Here is a 16,456-nt window from a genome sequence, read left to right on the forward strand (position 1 = left end):
CTTTTGCCCCGGCAATAGGATTACAGTAAGACCAAACGGCAAACGGGATAGCGGGAGAGATGTAGAGGTGCCCGCGAGGAACTCGTTTCGTTTCGTTTCGTTCTGTTCCGTTTCGAAAGAAACTCATTAAATCGAATATCTCAGTTATCTTTATGCATCTAAAGAAGTTTAGTAAGATTGTCAACTTTGTGCACTTTCATGAATGAAAGCAGATCGGCGATGTCCGCTTTGTGATAAGCAGAAAAGGTAAAACATGATCAGCATCTGTGAGCCTCTTTGAGTCTGATACTCTGCGTGTGGGTCCTCCAGGTCCTGGTTCTGCTACTGGCCTATCTATCGATCGTGTGTAGCCGAAAGAGATCTCCTTTCATCAAAGTTAATCATTGGAAAATCACTTCCTTCTCAGGATCCCTGCTCTCCTCTTGAACGAGTATGTGCAAGATTAGACAAAAATTTCATTTGCAGAAAACTCAAACAAAAAAGATACAAAAGATACATGCTGTTACTCTTCGCTCGAGTGCTCTCCTCCTCAAAAATGGAGTCTGGACCTACTTCCTGGATGTCGGAAAATCTCGTTTGTCCATTCCGCACAACCACACACCAAGTGCTTCGGCAAATTTGCATAGCATCCACATCCAAAAAGGAGAGGAAACAGTTTACCCCCCAAAAAAAAGGACAGGTCAAGAAAATTAAATGCTACGTTTCTTTTACAGAGCCCACAACTTGACAGCTGTCAAAAGAGTTTGGCAAATATTTTGTCAGTCGTCGAACTGGAAAAGTCTTCCAAGGGTTTCCATCGCCATCTCCGACATATACGAGTAATTAAGACATTTTCCCGTCTCTTGGCTCTTGGCTCTGAAAGTGCATTTTGATTTTGTGTTTTTTTAACAAATTCTCAAATTCCCGAATGTTTGTTGTGTCAATTTGAAGAACTCACGCGCCACGACTTGCTATATAGGGATATATGTATAGGGTTGGGATCAGCGACAGCGACAGCGACAGGTAGGAGGAGAGTGGAAGAGAAAAAGGTTAAGAATGCATTTAGCCCTTTGTTTGTACTGCGCCTTGCACGCGTTCATAAAATGCATCAGCGAATTGGGAAATGTTTTGGACAAACAAATCGCAGACAAGACAGACGGAGGAAGCCTCAGAATCGAAGGAGGTGGAGGAGTCGCTGTGGAGAAGGAGTTTAGGTCTAGGCGGCAAAACGCTAAAATCTCTTGCCTTCTCTCCCTCTGTTTGCTCACATTCATGGGAAGATGGAAGCATCTCCATCTCCATCTCCATTTCCATTTCCCTCTACATCTCCTACTCCTACTCACCCCGGTCGGTCGTCGCAATCCACTTGCCACCAAGAGACTGCACACAGCCAGCGCTGCGCACTTTACGATATTTGATTTCCTCATTTACGGATTTAATTTTCTTTCAAATTTACCGATCGCCAAGATCTCTACCCGTTCACTGTTCACAGCAGCGTTCATCGATGTCGGAGTCGGAGTCGGAGACGGAGTCTCGATCGCCCTGGGCGAGTCATCCAAATCCACATCGACATCGACATCCACATCCACATCCACAGGTCTCCACGATCTCTAGCCCCTACTGTTGTCTCTTTCTGTTTGCTTCGTTTTGGATGTTTTATCGGTTGATTGGTTTAGTTTGGTTTGGTTTGGTTTGCCGCTTGGTGGCCACTGCCTTTGCCACTGCCACTGCCTCTGCCTCTGCCACATCTGTAGATGCTTTGGCTGTGGCTGCGGCTGTTGCTGCTTCTGCTGTGATATTGACCCAGGGGCGATGGCGATTGCGATGCCCAGGCATGAATTGAGTTATGCTAGTGGAGCACACAGCACTTAGATCCATGGCCCATTATCTATGATAATGATAATTATTCTCATGATAATGATGATACTGAGCGTGGGTTTTTGAGCAGTGGGAGTTCCCCCTTAGATGGATGTGTTCGGATCGATTGGTCTCAGCAAAATTATGGGAAATATGGCACTGAAGATAGAAGTTATATTCCTGTCCTTAAAATTTCAATTTTAAGACATAAAAAAAAACATAGTTAAGAGAAGAATAACCTATTTATATTAAATACCCTGCTTTATAGTGTTTAGAAGCATCAAATAAATTCTCTTTTCTAGTAGGTAAGTTAATTTCCCTCCACTGATCTGTCATATATTTCTTCCTCAATGACCTACCCCAATGACCTACGCCATGGCCACTCTTAACCTTGATTAATTCCCACTTGAAGCAACTCCCGTTCAGCCATCGCCCGCACAGTGGGCCACACATCAACACCCCAGCATGTGTTCCCTCAGAACGACCCCAACCAACTCTCGGATCCCTTGGGGCTCTCTCACATACGTAACCTCAATTTGTCGCCACATGTCACACCAAACGAAGAGACCGAATAAATAACGATTCCGCATCGCATCGCTTTTGGAGGCGCCACCATCTGTGATGGCTGCTGCTGCTTTCCATACGCCCAGAACTGATGACATCTCCGATCTGTGATCGACTAGCGTTTCATTTAATTGGGTTCACAGCCAACCGAAGAAGAAAAAAAAGAGACTATAACAATAAAAAAAATTAATTCGAAGGCAACAACAACAACACACCAACAGCAACAGCAACAGCAACAATGAAATGCTGAACCTTTTAACCTTTTTCCGTGTTCATGTGTTGGCCCGCTGTCGCTTAATGGTCGGGTCCAACATGGAACTGGAGTTGGAGATGGAAATGGAGTGGGAGTTGGAGTCGAAGCCAGAAGCGACTGGCACTCCTTGATCGAATCGGATCGCAGTTCTTGCTGTTGGCATAGCGCCAGCTGCTGCCGTTTCGGTGTGGATTTTAGGCGGGAGATGGGGATGTCAATTCAATTAAGGCCTAGACCAAGACCGAGACCGAGACCGAGACCGAGACCTGACCACGTTTCTCTTCCTCATGGCCTCATGGCCTCATCTCAATTAGAACCTCTTAGGCCCGAGCCAATAACAAATTGTGAAACATTAAGAAACAAAACAATATTTTGTATTCGAGCCCAAAAAAAAGACGAAACGAAGGAAATGAAATGTGCGTTCTTAACATTCCTGTGGTGATTCGTGGTACCGGTCCCATGAGATCCCATCTTAATGAAGATGAAGCCAATCATCAACGCCCGCTGGCGGGACTTGACTTGTTGATCTTTTGTGCTACAATTAATGCTGCATAGGGCTCCGCTCCGCTCTGCTCTGCTCTGCACTTTGTTGTGGATAGCGTCGATCGATGATCGCTGATCGCCGGTCGTTGATCGCACAATGAAGATATTTTCCTTTCTCACACTTTCCATAAAAAACCTTTCCGAAAAACCCGAAAAGAAAGAGGCTCTGCATGAAAAAGCACAAAACCTGATACGATGGATGACAGCGCAAAAAGAAGCGCCAGCGTCCCAGTACCATTAAAACTTGACCAATGGAAACACGAATGATCCATCCATCCATCCATCCAGCCAGCCAGCCGTCCATTCGAGGAGGAGGAGGAGGAGTAGTGTGTCTGCCTGTCTGCCTGTCTGGCTCTGGCTGTGTGTGAGATCGTGTGGAGTTAATGTGAGTATTAAAACCTTTTAATAAAAATCTTTAATGAATCAATGAGCAAGCGAGAGAGCGAGAAAGCGAGAGGAATGAATGAAGCCCCGAGTCAAAGTCAGAGCCAGAGCGAGAGCCAGAGCCAAAGATCCCCAGCACCATTGTGGCTGGAGCAGAGATGCTGGTCGCTGATTAGGAGCATTAATCGATTTAAGCCACAATCATTCCCTCATTCCCAGGCAGGCGAAACCCCAAAAGGAATGTGGGAGCCTGGTTCGGCGGCCAGAGGCCAACTTTGTCTGCGCTTATCAAAAGGCATTTTTTTGAATAAAAATTAAATTAATTAAATTACAGGCTCGCTGGAGAGTGGACCCGACCAAGCACCCAAGCGAGTCCAAACTAAAGAGCTGCAATAAAATTGTTTTTAATCTTATCGGCTTGGAACGAACGAACGAACGAACGGACAACGACGACGACGACGACAGGCTGAGCCTTTTAGTCGTTTGCTCTCGTTTTATGCTCTCCTCGTAAAACCCACTAAATATGCTCGACTTTATCCCGCATTACTTTGTCCCACATCTCAACGGATACCGAGCATATCCCAGCTGCCCGACTGCCCAACTGGCCAACTGTTCCGCATTGCTTAAGCAGATACGAGTGGTACGAGTATATACTCGTATTCGTAATATATTTCCATTGAGGGACAGAGATATCAGTTAAGGCCATTTAGTTGTTAATATCAATTTGGGCTGCGATTAACCTTTGGCTGCAGTTTTCTCCCCTCACTTCATTTTTTATCTTTTTGTGGCATATGCGGCGCCGGAAGTGCCAAATGACCAATGGGTCCGTGTTCGCCTTTGTGTCCGTGTCCGTGCTAGTGTCCGGGGAAAGGGAAAGCAAACGGAAGCACTTGACGACCAGCTGCCAATTTGCGAGAGTATATACTCGCACTGAAAGACACCCAAAGACTGTTCCCTGCTTCTCTGCTCATACCCATTTATCTCTAGTCAGGGGCGACGACAGCTCAAAGAATGCCATACGCAACGGGCAGTCTCCGTCTCCGTCTCCGCTCAGTCGAAGTCGAAGTCTCAGTTCCAGTGCCATTCCCATACGATCCATACAATCCCAGGTCTCAGGTTTGGCTACGGGAGCTGGATCTGGGTGGTCGCCTGGCCGCCTGGCCGCCTGTTTTGTTGGGCTGCTGTGCGGTTGGTCCGACATAGACTTGTGCATATGTTGATGATGACGAGCGGACTCTCTGGTCTCTGGTCTCTGTTCTCTCTGGCTACTGCCACACGCGGCATGCGGTCGGTGGATCTGGAGGAAGGGCGTTGAAGGGAGACAAAATCAAAGAACTGGAAGCACTGAAGTGATGGTCAAACTGCAGCGGAGCGGCAGCAAATGAAGTGATAAAGTTATGCTCGCCAGGGGATCCCAAGTGCCAGTGCCCAGTGCCCTAGTACAGTGGTTCAAAATCAAAGGAAAACATTCTACAAATATGTGACAAATTTATGGATTGAAGAAGGTGTAAAGGATGTTCTGAAAATAGTTTATACTACATCAATTATGGGATCATTTTGGTAAGTAGAGAGATACTGGGTAAATACATAATTCTGTATAATTTTCGACTGTGGAAATGCAGTTTCTTCCTTCTATTTCTCTACATCCTTCTTCCAAAGATCTTCTTCCACTCAATTTCTTATCATTACTTTGACCACTGTACTATGTGATCGCCTTCATTTGGCTTCTTGTGCGACATTCCCACCAGCGATAATGCAGCCTCATGTTGCTGGCCATTTGAATAAAAATTGTGTCATGTCAACCGGCAGGGGCCGGACGCCTTATCACAGCAGAGATACAGGGACCCAACCCAGCGACAGGGCAGAGAGTGAGGAATGGACCATTGGACAGACGGACAGACAGGGAGGCAGAGAGTGAGAATGGAAGATACTCGTACAATTGTGGATCGTTTGGGCTCTCTCATTGATCGCTTTGCTTGGACCAGGGACCAGGAACCCGGGCATGAGTGCGGGCCCACCTAGATGGCAATTTTCAACGCTGTCTTTCACCTTTCCCAGAGAGCTGGCTAATATGTGTAAACCGCGTTAGTTACGCTTCAACAATAATGAAGACATTATTAACTTGTATTTCTCTACTTCTCTACTGATGCTGTGTCCGTGGGCTGTGTGCTGTTGTGTTTCCTGCCGCAGCTGACAAGCATTTACTTTCACACAAGGAGAGGGAGATAGATAGATAGATAGAGAGAGAAAGAGAGGGCCTGGGCCTTCTTATCGGAGAGTGGTTCGACTAGGATTTTGGCCCATTCTTTAGCTGTCAGTTGCTGGCATACAAACGCCTCTGTCAGTCGGTCCAGCCGTCCTCCTCTTCATCTCTGGCAACGTGTGCGATGAACAGTTAGTTCCTTTGTCGGTGATTCCGCTCTCCCTGGGTGCCTGCGGCACATCCTTCGGATCCTTCATCGATGAGGGTGGCCCATCCACTGCCAAACTACCAATTGCAAATGTTATTTAAACGTTTTGCGCCACAAGTGGCCTGCCTCATGATCATCATCATCGTCAAAGGAGATATCTCATCATCCATTTTCTTGTATCGTTCCCCATTCATCTTATACCATTATCATCCATAACCTCGCCCAACTTCCTCATTAATGCTTTTTGCATGTGGAAGGAGTCAATTAGTCGGAACAGATGGGAGGCTGGCCACATGGCCCCCCCCATGCACAACACACTCTCTGACTCCATTTCAATGTCAATTTTCATTTTGATTTTCCATTTCGAAATGCCTTGCAAAAAGCCTGGCAACGTGTATGATAATGTCGGGCCTAATGGCCCGTGTGCGTCTGCCTCAAAGTCTGCAATTTTCAGATTGCCTAGCATCTCCATTCCCCATTGCAGATACACTCCTCACTCCCAGCATCTTCATTACCATTCCGATTCCGATTCCAATTCACTCCCCTAGAGATATACTCTCTGCAAATTAAATTGGGGTCGGTTATTGACGTGGTTCGAGTTCCAGATGCTGCTCGGAGGGAGAGTGAGAGTATTTCCTGCGGCATAAGATTAAGTAATCGAATGGGCAGGGTTTGATGTAGAGAAGGCTGTGTGTAGATTGAGTGTATTTGAAATGGCAAAAAAGTATAAGAAAACTTTGCTAGAAACATAGGTATTGGTACTAGATGATTCACTCACGATTCCAGCTCAGTCTTTAATATGGAAATGCTGGAATACAAAACTTTGCTGTTTATTTTACACGGTACCCCTAATGTCTCTCTCTCTCTCTCATACTATTGCTTCTGCAAAGGAGCGATAGATAACGGCAGGTGTTGGTGAGAGAAGAGTGAGAGAAAAATGTGGCGGAATACAAAACAGTAGCAGAAAAATGGACACGGATATAAAATGTATAACCACTAATCAATTAGAGCATACGGTAGTGGTCTTCCCTTTCTCTATATGAGAAAGCACGTTGCTCTCGAGGGATAATGATGGATAATGAGGGATATGTTTTCTAGATGATAGATTTTAAGAAGCTTTAAATAAAGTTATTTGTTAGCGAATTCCTTAATTCCTCCTCGATACCAAAATACCCCAAAACCACAACTGAACTACTTATAGCTTCCAGCACAGACATTTTACTCATCATTCTAATTGCAATTTGATTGAATTCACAGATTTGTACACATCATTCAAGCGGGGCTCCCATGGGTCCATTTCGATGCATCCATACCCCGAAAAATCCATTAGATGAATCAAATCAATCCGAAGAGCAAAAAGCTAAAAAAAGGATTGCGATTGTCGCTACAGAATTTTTAACCCTCGTTAAAAATGAATGAAAGCTTATTAAAAATATTTCTTTATTATTGCAAAACAAAAAAACAAAAACTGGCAAGAGAGAAGAAACAAAAGAAAAGTTTTTTGTTCTCTGGAGAAGTAAAAAATGTCTACAAAAAGAATATAAAAGAAAAAAACAGGCGTACAAATGTTAAACATTTGCCACGATGCCATGACGAGAGTTGACTGCTTAAAGGATCGAACGATGGAGCAGAAGGAGGAGAAGGAGGAGGAGAAACCCCATACCGGACACCGACTGACGTGACAGGGCATCAATGATGAGATCTGGATTTGGAATTGGAATCAGAATCGGAATCGGGTATAAAGATAATGACGAATCGAATCGTTGGGATCTGTGTGCGTAAGGGATCTGCAATGCAAAACTTTTTGAAGAAAAAGAAATCCTTAACGAAAGAAATAAATCTCCGAGTCGGTTCTAGTTTTTTGTGCGTTCCCAACACAAAAATGTCTCCGGAGAATTGCACGCTACGCTCTGTGGCATCCACAGAGGAAAAAAAGCTCACAGAAATGCCAAAAACCAGCAACCAGCAACAAGAGACAGCAGCATTTTTTGTGCAAGTTTTTTGCGCGTTTCGTTGATGCGAAACTGTCATTCGGGAAAAAGGATTTTTTGGGCTCCGAGAGATTGGGTTTTTTCTGCGTGGTTCTGCTTCGTGGCTTCGTGGCATCGTGGCATATTTAAAGTTATGGCCTCCGTCTTAGCCATTTAAAACGTTTTCGAAATTAATATTGGAAGCAAAAACTGTGAAATGCTGTGCAAAGAACGCAGCAGCAGAAGACCAGAAAGACAGTCCAGTCTCAGACAAAAAGTAATTTTTGCTAAATCGCAAAAAATCAACCAAGATCATGATCAGAGGTAGAGGATCATGATCATGATGTGATGATGATGATGATGATGATGGTCAGACAGACAAGCGAATGACGAATAGCCCATAGCTGTGTCTTGGAACGAATGCGAAATTTACGGAATCCGCCAAGACTCAACCAACAATTCCCCGAGACGACAATTAAGCACGAACAAAAGGCGAGTCGAGCCAAGGATCCGAAGATCCGAAGATCGTGTGTTGGAGCTGAAAGCCAAAGCCCAGGGAATTCTCAGAGTTCTCCCTCTCAATATCTCTCTGTGTGTGTGTGTGTGTGTGCTTGCGAAACTCCCACGGCCCACCCAGTGCTACAATTTTCACTCTTTTGCCGACACTTTCCCACAGGCAGCCAGCCCTGTGCCACACCTACCTCATGCCATCAGCAAACAAAGAAATAGAGACCCAAAGACAAAAGGCACTCGGACAACAAACGGGGATTGGGGAGGGGGGAGCGATGAGCGAAGAGCGAGTGACTATAAAAAGTATATACTCGTATTCTGTATTCTGTAGTGAAACATTTTTATGTGCTTGTCCATCCGTCACAAATTATATAATTATCACCTGTAGATATTGGTTAGGCCGCTTATCGCCGGTGTGAATCTGACTCTTACTCGACTCGACTCGATCTCAGTCTGTGTCTCTGCCCCTCTTACTCAATCGGACTCTGCCTCTGCCTCTGCCTCTGCCTCCGCCTCTGACTCTGACTTGAGGCTGCTCGAAATGTTCGATTAGCCACGCTTTATGTCTTCATCTTTTTTTTGTGTGTTGTGTGCTCTGGAAGAGCGCGTTTGGTCAATGGGTGAGGTCGGGGGCAAAGGTAGAGGGCCAAACCCGATTCCGATTCCCTTTTGGCCTTATCTTTCCTACGAAAAATGCCACCCAAATTTTAATCTTTATATGAACCCAAAAGTTGAGTTGCTTCTCACAGAGAAAGTGCCGACACCGAAGACGAACACAACTTTCATTGAGTGAAATGCAATCGAGAAAGGTGAAAAGGAGATGCAGAACAGGATATGCGCCTCATACTCGTATACTCGTATCCTTCTCTTTCCGGCCAAGTTGCCCTGTGGAATATCCCAGGACACACAGTTGTCCTTTGCTTGGGCCTGGGAATGTTTTCGGTTGATGCTGCACTTTGTTGACTCTTCTCATGGGAAACCTTTCGAGAGGGATTAGAACTAGCCACAGAGGAAACTCAGTGAATCAATTGGAGATCAGTTAGTACTCATATTGAGTATTGGCAGGATGGCTTTATATTTTGAGTGAATGAATGATCTGTTGTAAGATATGGTCATGGGTTCTTGGATCCCCCTCTTCATGGCTCCTTACTACTTCCTTGTTATGACACACCAAAACATAGTAACTTTCTATGGCCATTAGCCAGAGTCCACTTTAAACAGCAGATGAATGGGAAAAAACAGGGAAAGAATAACCAAACAGCGGCTTAGTGAAGAGCCAGGCCCAAGACCTACTTAGAGATTGGATAGACAGACATCAACAACATGCAAAAGTCAATGTACCCTAGAAAAACAAACCGAGACGGAACAAAAGTCCTTGATCAAGGCCCGGCACGTGTGCGTGAGTATTTCTACTTGCATTCCAACGCATATCCCTAACCCACTGACTTCATCTGGGCAGCCACTTAAGCGTGTAAATTTCCCAAACTACTCAATGACGACAATGGAAAAGTAACAACAACAACAAAAGAGACAAGATGCCATTAAGACGACACTTGCATAAAATGTGGAAACTTATTAACTGCTGGCCAAAAGTTGTTCGGCAACGGATCGGAAAAAACGCCAGCGAATGTGTGAAAAACCTGAATCAATTCAAAATAAACAAAAAACTCTCTCTTGAGGATTTGGCGAGACCGAGAAAATACCAAAAATAGTTGAAGAAAATCATCAATGAGCCAGCGGCACAGCGGCAGAGCGGCAGAGGCGGTGGCACTGCCACTGGCGACGGTGGCGATGGCGGCGGTGGCGGCGGCGGCGGCATGCGGCATAGGCCTCGATTGGGCCTTTGAGTGTGTGTTTTTGTGTGTGTTTTGAGGCTGTCATCTAATAATTTAAATGACTTAATTATTGCGTCAGACTATGGAGAAATAGTAAACCGAATGCCAAGTAGATCGGGGCGCCTCTTTGGTGTCGCGGCATTTCCTGTTCTCCAAAAAACTTTACCTAATAATCCAATTTTCGTGGGAGGCCGGGCCCCCATTAGATTATGCATTTTATGAAGTGCGAATCCAATGGGAACGGGAATCGTGTGGGAGTGTTGGAGTGTGGAGTATATTCTGACTTTAGGGCATTCTTTTTGGCGCCAAGATTGCGTCGCGACCTGGTGACGCCTCCGCTTCAGCTGCCCTTTGACCTGGTGCCGCCACAAATCGTGCCACGTACGACATCGCTCTGTCTTCTATCAGCAACAACAAAGCGTAGGCAACCATATCATCCATCCCGGCAGCCCCAGCCCCCATTCGCTATGGTCGAAGGATGTATCTGATCCTCAATTCACGATCCTCACGGCCCGCAACAAAATCGATTTCAGTGGCCAGCTGTTTACCTCCTGTATCTGTATCTGTATCTGTGTCTGTATCTCTCTGTCCCTCTGGTTGTGTGTGGGTCCATGTCCATCTACGAGTATGTGTGACTTGTGCCGCAACAAAAGGTCAGTCGAGGCCGACAAAAGCCGTGAAAAATAATGAACCCTTAAACAACTTAATTATTTGTGTGTAATCTTCCTGGAAATCCTCAGCGATCGGTAGCCAAACAATTGTGCCAAAAAGGCCACATATTAATTAGTCATATAGAGCGAACAAAGTCTGCATTTCCAGGAAGTGAGTGTTTCACCATTTTGGGTGGTCGACTACGTACGAGTAATAGCGATGATGATCGTGCGAAAGGATCGCGAGTGAGCGAGGTGTTGAAATCGGGGGAAGGGTGATTGGAATTGTACAAGGAATTGCTTTGAATATTCTTTTTGGATCACTGGAGGGATAAGTTATCGCTAGAAGGATTAAGGGTATCTCAATAGGGAAAAGGGGTAATTAATATGAGAATGAATTCTTTCTGATATTCAGAGCATTTATGCTCTTAGATGATTACTGGATCACTAGCTGATTCCCAATGAATCCATTAATCGTCTGATCATAGTTGATCTTTGTTATTCCTGGTCTTATTTTATAGGCTATTTCAACGATTCTCTTTGAAGAAGAGTATCGCCAAAAGATGACCCACATTAAGGATTCTTTCAATACTAATCATGATGAGCAAACACTAGAGACTATCATAAGTGATCTTCGTTTATGATGTGCCAAGGATCTCCACTGAATGGTAGCTTGGATATAGCTTTATTTACTGATCAATAACTAAAATACCACACCCGTGATCATCGTTCGGAATGCTCTGAGCAAACTTTATTCAAATTCAATGATCAGAATGATCATCTGGAACAAGAGCACCCTCTTGCGATGGCCATTTAACGCCAATGATCTTCAATAGTCTTGATTCCGCTCCTCGCTTCTTCGGTGGCTTTGCGCATCAAGTTTTGTTGGCTTTTCCCACAGCTATTGACAGGCGGCCGGGCCGCCGAAGCAGCTTAAGGCCATAAACAAATAGACAAACACAGCAGCTAGTAGCTGCGACCAAAAGCCCAGGCCAGGCCATAAGACAAGCCAAGTGGCTGAGTGGCTTAGTGGCTTTTGGCCAGCATGCTTTTTTGTTGTTTGCTATTTAGTGTTGTTTTTTGTGCTTTGTGTTTTTTGTTTTGGATTCTGCTACCAAGATCTCTCTCTCCCTCTCGCGGTTTTTTTTGTGTGTGTGCTGAAGCAGCAAAAGCAAAAGTAGCAGCCACCACACGCGGTAGCAAGTTGTCTTTAACTGTTGGTTGTTTAAACAGCAAATAATGAAGACGAGGCGGTGGCTGGCTTCTGATGGGCTACAGGCGACGACAGCTTTGTCATTGTGCAATTAACGCCAGGAAAAATTTAAATTAATTGCCTCCAAAATGGCGCCAATAACGCCAGCGAAAGAAAAAAAGCCCCATTGCTGATGGCTGATGGGTGATGGTTGATGGCTTACTGACACGCCCAAGAGAGCTGCCTAGGAGCCAAGCCCAGTCTTTCGGATGAGGGCCATCCAACGAGTGGCAAATAAATGACTAGGGCGTGTATGGCCTAAAGAGTCGCCAGGTGACAGTCGGGGCAGGGGTACAGGAGGGCTTCCAAGACACAGTCTCTTTCGAAAATGTTCGTTAAATCAACCTTGATTTTCAGTATGTTGAGCGAGAGTACTTGTCCAATAAACCAATTTAGAGTTAAGTTAGAAAACCTTTTTTATGGAAGGGATGGAGCAGTGATTGGGATATTTCTTTCTAACTTAAAAAACGAATCAATGTATCCCTTGAGTACCCAATTTTCTCTTCATTTGAATTTCCCATTGCGATTATTCTACTCCATTTGCCATTACCAACCTTGTTACCAAGTTGTCTTGTTGTCAGCACTAAAATGGCTTCCTCTTAGTTCCCAAAAAAGGTTGCAACACCACCGAAAAACACCACTCACCATCATGTTTTGCACATGCCACCACCATACGCTCCAGTGAATCCCCTTCTCTTCCGCCATATTTTCCACTGACTCTCCTTGATGGCTGCTGCTGCTGCTGCTCGGCCGATCGCACTTCCGGAGCGGAGCAGAGCGGACCAGACCGCCGGCGTGGTGGTTCATAATGATAATGCATTATGCATTCCACCGGCTGTTTTTTAATTGTTATTAACTCGAGATAAGGAGAACTTTAACACCTAACACTAGGCCGCTCTCTATGGGCACCACCACCAGAAAACGTATAATTTCCGACATTTTAGAGGCACTTAACCTTAACAAAAAAAAAAAAAAAAATGCTCGCTCATAGTAATTTTTGGTTAGGGTTTTTTCTTCTCTTTTTTTCACTCGCGGGGGAACGGGAAATATAAATTGTCGGAGCCCCGAAATTCTACACTGTCATCAAAGCGTAACTAAACGCCCATTTTTCTCAACTTTTTGGAATCGAGTCGGGTCTGAGAGGTCCACAGACCTGTAAAGGCCTGAATTTTTGGGTCCGACAACCATTTTCGGTAGTTATTAGTGGCATATTTTGGCTTAAAGTGCGTGAACCATGTCGAAGCCAACAAAATTTATTGTTTAGTAGGGAAGTTAACAACAAAATGGACCTCCCCATGAGTGAGCCAAAGAGAAAGACACGCAACACAACACGAAGCCAGCCAGCAACACGATTTGGGAAAGGGAACGTGGAGTTGGCCAGAAAATATTAACGCCTCGAGCGGCAAGTAGTGGTTAGTGGTAACTGTTGTTTTTTTTTTTTCTGGAAGGTGAGAGGAGGAGGAGGAGAACCCAACCTCTTACCTTATTGGCTGACGTCCATATTCGACCACCATCATCGCTGTGTGAGATCCCCAAGATTTACTGAGGCTGGGGCACAGGCTCTGGCTCTGGCTCTGGCTCTGGCTTTGGCTTTGGCTCTGGCTGCTGCGATGCTGATGATGATGGCGTTGATTATGGCTTATTTTCAAATCTTACCTATGTATATACTCTCATCTTTTTTCCTCTTCCATTCTACTTCTTGGAAGTGGCCAAAGCAAATTATGTGGAGTCATCAATGGCAGGCAGGGGCAGTCGCAGTGGCAGCCACAAGCCACGATGCCGCATCGCATCAGAATCGTAGCAGGAAAGAGAAGGCACTGTGGGAGTGGAAAGCACGCAAACGTCTCTTGGCCATTGGTAGTGGTTGTGGCCAAAGATTGCAGCTGAAATGGTCAGAGTCTAGAAAGATGGTCTGCAAAGATATTCAGTCGATCGCTTCTACGATTTGTTTGCTCTTGGAATAGCGATCTTTGCAAAGATCTAGAGGGGCTCTCTTACTTTTAAGATACTTTGCTATTCCCATTTGAACATTAAGAAAGCTACTTTAAAGGGTTAGTTATATCGTTTTTGGGGTGATCTTGTAATTGCAAAAATATCACACATCACAGATCAATACAGTTCTTTCTAGTAAGATCACTCCTTATAACCGCTTTAGCTGATCCTCCAACGAAATCGTATTTACAATCAATGCCCCGAGTTAATCGTTTCATGTCATGGATATTAGGGCCATCAGGCCCCGATCAATATAGATCGGTGGCCGATCATCTGCCGTGATCTACGCACAGGATTTAAGCGTAAAATCGAGTGCAATAAAGTGTCCGGGGCAGACACAGCAAGTGTCCAACTATTTTCCAGTCAACAAAAGGCACGACACGCTCGACTGAAGGGCCCAGAGATCAGATCAGAGGCCATAGGAGGATCGGACCAGAGCTCGCGAGCTGCCCATGATCGGAGCAATGATCACGGACCAGGACGAAGCGTAGCATTTTTGCACGGCACATTAGCTGTTAGAAAAAACACACAGAGAGAGCGAGAGAGACAAACGGGGAAAACAGGGGAAACAGGGGAAACAAGCAATTTTCAAGCAGTGAAACAGGAGGCCCATAAACAGAGATCGGACAGGGGACGGACAGTGGACGCGGAGTGTTGCAAATTTTTATTTGGAAGCAATTTTCACACCCTGTGTGTGTGCGCGAGACAACAACAGGCGAAAATCTCATGCGGCGCAGTCACGGAGGAACAGCATAGAACCGGGCCAAAAGTGACCCCTGGCCAGGATCCCCGATCGTGTAGCTGTAGCTGCTGACAGGACACAGCGTGGCGAATTCCCAGCCAGGAAAGGAACCCGGTGACAACTGCTTTAGGAGTGAACAGCGATGCGATGCGATGCGATGCAGAGTGAGACGACGTAAAGTTGCAAATGATGCCAAATGATTGCAGACCATATAAATTTCGATTGTGACTGATTAGCAGCAGCAGCAGCAGCACAGAAACAGAAACAGAAACCCTACCTGAAGGCAGGGAAGGCAGTGAAGGCAGACAATGCCCCCGTGCCCCGTAGGACACCAGTGAGCGTTTTAGTTGCGCTTCATCCTCATCCTCACAGATTATTTGCAATTATGAGCAGAGATTTTACACTTTTAGTGGAACAGCAGACAGTCATATGACAACTCCCCCTTCAGCCCATGAGAATGGCAACAAAAGTTTGACTTTTCGACTTGTTTTCTAATCGCCTGGGAAACTCTTCGGCTCCTTGTTGGTTGACCAGACATTTGACCTTGTCTAGATACAAGTTGCCTGTCTCAAGGACACAGCCAAAGGAAGACATGTTTGTTGTTTCTGCCTTCAAGGCTGAAACTCTCGGGGGGTTTTGGGTTTCTCGGTTTGGTTTATGTTTAGAATTGTTGTGGCGCGCTGTTTTCAGAGATATACTTGTATATTTTGATGGATTAGCCATATCGCATTGAAGGTCGGCATTCGGTTTCGGTTAGCCTCGCATTTGTTACGACTTGTTTTGTGTGGTGGCTAACCAAAATACGAACAGTGCCAACGACAATTATACTCTGGTAAGAGAGACTGGTAAAAGAGGGAGAGAGAGAGAGAGAAATCGTGCCAAGATCATAAATGATCCTCAGTAGATTATTTATCAATCATAAATCCCACATTTCCCTAGCTTTCCTCAGCTAATACTTGGGTAATACTCGTGTTCGTCTGGTTTTTAGTAGATGCTTTTACAACCTCAGAGAGACAGATAGACACGAGAGACACCCATAGGAGACGATGACGATCTCTACCTACAGCAGCGTCGCAGAGAGAGGTCGGTCTCGATTTTATGATTTGTTTGCGTTTCAGCCTTCTGTTCTTACTCACTCTCTACGTATCGTATGCCAGTGCCAGACCGGGAGTCCGGGAGTACGTGTGTCTCATCATTTGGATTTTCCGCAGCAATAAAATTAATAAGAACGCGCTAATTTTTCGGGGCCCGGTGCCCAGTGCCCAGTGCCCGGGGCCTAAGCAAATACTGAGGCATTCCTCCTTCTTTCCCTCTAACTCTTTTTCAGCGCCCAGACTGTGCTAATATTTGCTAAGGAATTTTTCGTCTAAAACCAGCTAACGGAACAACAAAACGCAACACATTGAAACGCCACGCCATTTTGTACGGCCCGGCACGGCACTGAGATGATCTCAGTAATACCTCTCGCGTAATACCTCTTAATGCTTCTGAATAATCGTCCATTAATAGCTTTG

This window comes from Drosophila persimilis, unplaced genomic scaffold (assembly GCF_003286085.1).
Source record: "Drosophila persimilis strain 14011-0111.01,24,50 unplaced genomic scaffold, DperRS2 tig00000191-arrow-pilon, whole genome shotgun sequence".
NCBI lineage: Eukaryota > Metazoa > Arthropoda > Insecta > Diptera > Drosophilidae > Drosophila > Drosophila persimilis.